Raw genomic sequence first — 7,237 nt, forward strand, 5'->3', positions numbered from 1 at the left:
AAAGTCATGGCACTGTTGCAGGATATTTGATCACACTGTGACCCTGAAATTGTGTTATTTTCTGAAAAAAAAAACTGTTTCTAGTGGTGGTATCACTCAAGCTTAGCACATACCTTTAATCTTTCTTGCTGGAATACAGACACACCCAAACAATGAAGGTAAAGTTAATATGTAGAAGGAAACACCCATGTTTGAAAGTGATGTCTAATTGAGTGGCAGACAAAGTGACTAATCAAAGAAAGATTTGACAAAATAGGCTCTATCCGACCAGGAGAGTTTTTACAGAAATAGGCTGAAGAAAGAACAAGACAGGGTGAGCATATTCAGCAGTAAGTCTCGGAGACTGAAAACATTCTAGGCCTAGATTAGATTATACTGAGGCCAGAAGCTTCCAGGATTAAGCCTAGGTTAGCAGACGGAAACAGTAAACCTCAATTAGATGAGGTGATTCTTCGTTTTGATGATTCCAGAGAGAGACTCTTACTGTGTAACACTCTTCTGGGTGTAATCCTTGTGTGCTGCCAGAACACTGAGCCCAGGGACACTCAACAGTGCTGAAAAGAAGAAAGTACAAAGCCCCCACCTGGCTGCATGCCAAAGTCATGACCCAATTTCTAACTATGACAATGAACCTTGTTTGCTGGCAAATTGTGATCACTGATGAACACAGAGGTGGGAAAATCAGAGTGAATGTCCCAGGCAGGTTAAACAAGTGGAATGCACAGCCCCAGATTTGGCATGTAGCCAAAAGACCTAGACACACAGCAGCAAGGTCTGTTCCCACCCTGTCCGTCTGATTTCATCACACTCACGACCACAGTGACGTTGTGAACCATGAAGAAGCAAAAGGAAATAGGGAAGTGGTCATTTCAAGAGATTTCAAGATATGTGTAAATACATAGCAAGATTTTTAGATAGTGACACAAAACAATTTTCAAATTTTGTACACGACACTGTCACCTGCATTCAACTCATAATTACTTAGTTCACCAGCATGTTCCAAAAGGGTACTTGGGAAATTCTCTTAGTCTATCAATAAGTCACAGACATCCCAAATAGAGAGAAATTTGTTTATGATAAATAGTAACATGGTTGCCTTGCCAGCAGTGATCTGAAGGGCTGGAATCTAACCCGATTCTTTATTTATGTATCTGTTCTCAGTGTCATTACCTGATTGACTGCGGTGTAGAAATAACTTGCAGTAGTTTTCATTTGCATTTTTTCCATGGTTAATCATGCTGAACATCTCAGATCTTAGTCACCCATCCCTCCTCTTCCAGCTTGCATTCTAATTGTTTATCTTTCCACTGTTGACTTTTAAACTTTATCTAGCTATTTAGGCAGCCTTTTGCTGCATTTGTAAGTTGTAAGATTGTTCCAGGATATACCTTGTCTTTCTATCCTTTCCAAAGGGTCTTTTGCAGAGCAAAACATTCTCTTTATTTTGATTATCTATAATGTGTCAAGATTATCTGCATTGTGCCCAGATTATCTGCAATGTATCAGTATTATCTACAGTGTATCAGGGTTATCTACAATGTATCAAATGCTCTGCTTCGAGATCCCCGCTCCTAACATTAAGCCTAAAATCCTTGCCTGATTGTACATACAGAAGAGTAGTCTCTTCATTTTTCGAGTTTTATATTTAAGTCTCTCACATGTGTTTAGGCCCCAGATTTATAAGCTGTTAGCTTTGGGATAAGGGATCTCAGGGGCATTGGTATTTGTCTATGAGTGGTCAAGTCCACCTCACAGGAAGGTGATACTTGCTGAAACTGTTTGTTGAAAAGGTGATATGTTCTCCCTTGAACTGTTTTGCACATCTGTCACAATTCAGTTGAGAACATTTTGTGTGGAGTTGTATTCTTCACACTGGTCTCAGTACTGTAACGCAGGCTGTGCATGTACCTGACTTTATCATCCTGTCAAGATTTTAGTTTTCCATAACCTATATGTCTTGTTTGGTTGGTTTTGGTTTTGGTTTTGAGACAGGGTTTCTCTGTGTAGCCCTGGCTGTCCTGGAACTTATTCTGTAGACCAGGGTGGCCTCAAACTCAGAGATCTTCCTGCCTCTGCCTCCCGAGTGCTGGGATTAAGGGTGTGTGCCACTGTCATGCAGCTATAATCTCTACTTTTTAATGTAATTTTCAAAATTAAAGGTAAGCTGCAGAAACCATCTCAGTGAGGTCTTTATAGGAAGTATGGTGAACCTGATGATCAAAGGAAACATCCTGGTTTTATCTGCAACCTTAAGGGGAATTTTTAGGTGGCTTTTTTGTTTGGTTTGGTTTGGGTTTTTTGTTTTGTTTTGTTTTGTCTTGTTTTTTCAAGGGATTTCTCCTTCACTTGTCGGCTTCATGTGTCTGCTTTTTATTTATTATTATAAATGAGTACATTGTAGCTGTCTTCAAATGCATCAGAAGAGGGCATCAGATTTCATTATGGGTGGTTGTGAGCCACCATGTGATTGCTGGGATTTGAACTCATGACCTTCAGAAGAGCAGACGGTGCTCTTACCCGCTGAGCCACCTCATCAGCCCTGGTTTGGGTTTTTTGTTTGTTTGTTTTCGTTATCTGGTTGGTTGGTTGGTTGATGTTTGTTTGTTTGTTTGAGATGGTGTCTCTCTACATAGCCCTTGGATGTTCTAGAACTCACTGTGTAGACCAGATTGGCCTCAAACTCACAGAGGTCTGCCTGCCTCTGCTTTGTGAATGCTGGGATTAAAGGCAGGTGTCACCATGCCTGGACATTTTTTGTTTTTAGACAGGGTCTCCCCATGTAGCTCAAGCTAGACTTGAACTCCCTAGGTACAACAGGCTGGCATTGAATGATCTGCCCTCCTCAGCTTTGCCCAAGGATTGGTCTTTGGCCACTCCAGGCAGTTAGCACCCAAGTATTTTGCCATTGTGATGTTGGCAAAAGGAATTTTGTAGATGCTCTTTATCAAAGTAGATTGAGTCTCTTTTACATGATTATTATTTTTGCTCTGACCCTTGATCAAAACTGTATAATTCAGTGCTCAGTCACAGGTGGAGCTAGGAAATGATTACTTCATTTCTCCAAGCCTCAAGAAAGAGGAGGGCATGACTCTCCTAGGTGTGGCAGAGGAGAAAGTTTATCGTAGATAAAAGTGAGAGAGAGCATAGCCAGAGGCGATCTGGAAGGGTCCAGAGTGAACACGGCCAGACTGAGCCAGGCCTGTAGTGGGGGAGGGGAGAGGAGACGGAGAGCCTAAAGGAGTGAAAGGGTGAATGGACAGTAGCCAACAGGACTGGATTATATAGGAAAGAGCAGCTATGGGAAGGGCAGGCCCAGCTCCTGGGCTGTAGAGTTTAAAGAAGGGGGTGCTACCAGGAGGAACCTGTAACAGGTAGGTTCTGAGAGACGCTGGGAGAACCTGCAGGCCAGATTGATATGTTAATAGGCACCTCAGCTAGTTTGTCCCAGGTTCGTCAGAGTAGAGGCCTTTGGAGTTCAGGGATGTAAAAATCATAGGGGTTTCTGTTTCCTGCCAAGCAGAGTTTGACTCTAAGACTCCTAAGATGAGTGCCTAGGGTGGCAGTGAGCAAGCAAGGATCAGCCGCTGCATCCTCTCCTCTCTTACATCCAGATACTCTTGTTATTTCTTATTTGGAAATTAAGTGGCAGGTAGCTCCTACTATCTAGGCCTGCCATGGGAAGCTTGACTAATCATACAGAGGAAAGTTATGTTACCACAGACTGCTTAAAATGGAGAGTTAGAGACACTGGGCACCTTCTAAGGACTGTGTGAGTTTCAAACATCACACTGAGGAAGCACACAGCTGTATGGAAGTGACAAGGAAAGCCCCAAGAGTGTGACAGTCACTGGGGGACAGTTAGAGACTAGGTGAAAACCAGGAACACTGAGCTATAAATTGGGGGAAAAAAAAAACAGTAAGGAGCCAGGGGAGAAAAGAGGGTCCTCAGCACTACGAAAAAGGACGAAAGGCAAAAGGTGAGCCTCCGTGAGGCCACAGGCACACAGGCTGGCACGCTACGTGATGACGTGTGTGTGTGTGTGTGTGTGTGTGTGTGTGTGTGTGTGTGTGTGTGTCTGTAATCCCGCATTTAGGAGGCGAAGGGTAGAAGACAGCAAACTGGGGTCTGGCCTAAAACACAAAAGATCCTGTCACAAAAACAGCGAAATCAACAAAACATCCTCACAGGAAATGGAGCGGAGAGGAGACAGCGGCTGATCCTCCCTTGCTCACTGCCACCCTAGGCACTCATCTTAGGAGAGTCTTAAAGTCAAAGTCTGCTTGTCAGGAAGCAAAAGCCCCTATGATTTTTATATCCCCCGAGCTCCAAAGGCCTCTACACTCCAAGAGTGAGGGGGTGATTATCCTCCCTGAGAACCAAGGTGGCTATGCCTTGGAAATAGATTTATAGACTTTGATCCACATAGTGGGAAATGTGTGGATACTGCAGAAGGAAACAAAGGGTGCTTTCTGGAGGAAACGATGCTCCTCGTCTCTGAGAAGTGGAGGGAGATCATATATATATATATATATATATATATATATATATATATATATATATATATATATATCAGGCAGTTAGCACCCAAGTATCTTGCCATTGTGATGTTGGCAAAATTGATTTTGTAGATGCTCTTTATCAAAGTAGATTGAGTCTCTTTTACATGATTATTATTTTTGCTCTGACCCTTGATCAAAACTGTATAATTCAGTGCTCAGTCACAGGTGGAGCTAGGAAATGGAGAGCTGGAATAGAGAAATTAGGCTGAGGGCGAGCACGATCATTCCAGTAAGGCCAAGTGCGAGGACAACTATTCAGTACCCACGCCTCGCCTCACCCCTCCCCCAGACTGACTATAGTCTACACTCTCAGAGCCTGACAGACACTTGATGGACTGAAGCTGCAGCTCCCACATTTCCCACGCCCACATGTCCAATGGCAGCACACCTCTGCTGCAAGCAGGTGCTCAACCCGCTAGTCCACAGGCTTAGCCAGCACGAACAGTTTGAGAGCAGATACTACACCTGCCACACGGTAGGTCCTGCAAAGTCAACCCTGGCAGCCAAGCGGCAAGCCACAAGAGTAAGGGCTCTGGCATGAAAAGTAGGACAGGCTCAGCATTCCAACAGTCCTTTCTGGTGCAACCTGTTTGGATTTCAGAGAGAAAATGGCTCTCTCGCTCTCTACCCTACCCCAGCCCCACCCACACACATCAGATAAACTGTGAAACTATAAGCCTAGGGGAAAAAATGAATCATCTCTATCCTCTCTCTTACCCAGCACTCCAGACATAATCTTTCTTACCTCCAGTGTGGAGAGGCAATCCAATTTCCCATGGTAATCTGGATCAGTCAGCCATCCTAACACTGTTATATTCCGTCTTGGCCTATGCTAGAGTGTCAGAGCTACCAGTTCAATGGAATGTTTGTTGTGGTTCCTGGCAGGAGTGCCCTCCACCCTGGAACCAAACCTTCTAGACCAGCAGAACTTCAGGTCTCAGGAACAAGAAACAGAAATTTTCCTAGTGAGTCACTAGGAATGATAGTGAGTGGAACTATTCCCTTTTCCACTCCTTGATTCCTGGAACCATGGATCCTGGCTATGAGAGAAACTGTACCATATACACTGTGTCCTAGAGAACCATGTCCCAGTCCTCCAGGCTGCTGCCACCCAATTGTCACTGTAACTGTGTCTTCAAAAGGGGCCTTCATTCCATCTTTCTATCAGGCCAGCTGCTTCAAGGATGGTGGAGACCATAGGAAGATTCCATGATCATGGGCCCACTGTCACACTTTTCTGGTTGTGAAGTGAGTTTCTTAGTTAGAACCAATACTATGTGGAATACCATGTTGGTAAATGAGCCATTCTGTAAGTCCACATTTTGGCAGGAGCATTATGAGCAAAAAAATGCAAATCAATAACCAGAATAAATATATACTACAGTAAGCACAAAGCTCTGTCCTTTCCACAGAGGACGTGGCCCAATGCAGTCAACCTGTCACCAGGCTGCTGGCTGATCACCCCAGCCATGTCTAGGGTTCTTTATAGGTCTGTGCTGTCGGCAGGTCTGGCACTCAGCAGCAGCTGTAGCCAGGTCAGCCTTGGTGAGTAGAAGGCTTGTGTTGTCTAGCAGAAGTATAACTCCATCTCTGCTACCATGGCCACTTTGTTCATGCGCCCCTATGACAAGGATGCCTGGGGAAAGAGGTTGACTGCCCACAGAATGGGTCATCTTAGCTACTTGATTATTAAACTCCTCCTCAGCTGAAGTCACCTTTTGATGAGCACTTGCATGGGACACAAATTCTTTCCCAGATGTCTTCCTCACCAATTTTTTAATCATGATCTTTCCAGGTCCCTGACCATCCAGCCAATCCATTGTGTACAGCTGATGAGTCAGTGAACAACAGCACATCTGGCCATTTCTCCTACCAAACAAATCGTATGACCGTGTGTATACTGCCCGGGCTCTGTCCACTATGAAGAACGTCCCTTCACCAGGATCTTTCAGGGTTGTCACATAAAGTAGCTGAAATGCTGTAGCTGTCCACTTCTGGGTGGAGCCTGTATAACATGCAGAACCATGGGTAAAACAGGCCCGAGTATTATTCTCTTGCTCAGTCAATTGATCATTGGGAAAACCCTAGGCAGATTTAGGTGCATGCTTGGCCAACAGACAGCATCGTAAGAGGAGTAGAAACCATAGGCATTTGGGCAACTTCTTCATGTAACTTGCTTGTGCCTTCAGGACCTGCTCAGGCCCAATTGAGTATATACCACTTCCATTTAATAATAGACTGCTGCTGGGCATGTTCTTCTTTATGACTTGGAGGGTCAGATAACACCCAGCTCACGATGGGCAGCTCAGGACACGTGGAAACTTGGTCGCCATTGTCGAACATTCAGTTTACACTCCAGCGTGATAGCAGGCCAAGAGCTATCTTTCAAAGGGAGAATAGTTGCCTGCAGGTGATGGGAGAGCCTTGCTCCAAAATCCCAAAGGTCTGTTCTGTGATTCACCTCTAAAAGTTTGCTAAAGGCTCCAAACAGCATCTCTATCTGCCACTGACACATCAAGTACCATCAGGTCTCCTTGATCATATGGTCCAAGTGGTAGAGCAGCCTGCACAGCAGCCTGGACTTGTTGAAGAGCCTTCTCCTGTTCTAGGCCCCACACAAAGCAAGTAGATTTCCATATCCCATATCACATATATGGGCCTGAGTAACACACCCAAG

Source organism: Mastomys coucha, unplaced genomic scaffold (assembly GCF_008632895.1).
Source record: "Mastomys coucha isolate ucsf_1 unplaced genomic scaffold, UCSF_Mcou_1 pScaffold16, whole genome shotgun sequence".
Lineage (NCBI taxonomy): Eukaryota > Metazoa > Chordata > Mammalia > Rodentia > Muridae > Mastomys > Mastomys coucha.